The sequence below is a fragment of the Penaeus monodon genome, chromosome 9, assembly GCF_015228065.2.
Source record: "Penaeus monodon isolate SGIC_2016 chromosome 9, NSTDA_Pmon_1, whole genome shotgun sequence".
NCBI lineage: Eukaryota > Metazoa > Arthropoda > Malacostraca > Decapoda > Penaeidae > Penaeus > Penaeus monodon.
This window is the reverse complement of record NC_051394.1, coordinates 8,505,950-8,506,189: the sequence shown is the minus strand read 5'-3', so window position 1 is coordinate 8,506,189 and position 240 is coordinate 8,505,950. Positions and strand designations below refer to the sequence as shown.

Sequence of the window (240 nt, the reverse complement as noted above, 5' to 3'; positions counted from 1 at the left end):
CGAATAAACCAGCAAATTATAGTTAAATAAACAAACAAATAAATAATTAAATAAGCAAACAGTACAAACAAAACATATCACATACCATCGAGCAAGTCAACTTTGAGACCGAGTGCTCGTAGAAGGAGACAGAAGAAGACGTTGAGGGTGAGGCACACACCACCTTCCATACTGAGTCCTGCCTCTACGATTTCCTCCAGTGTTGGGAATATGGCGCTCCTCTACTGCCAGGGCCATCAT

At 42.1% G+C, this 240-nt stretch overlaps 1 pseudogene; it reads right to left on the bottom strand.

Annotated features, from left to right (window-relative positions):
* Positions 1-240, bottom strand: part of LOC119576926 — a 2,192-nt pseudogene extending 1,952 nt beyond the window's left edge.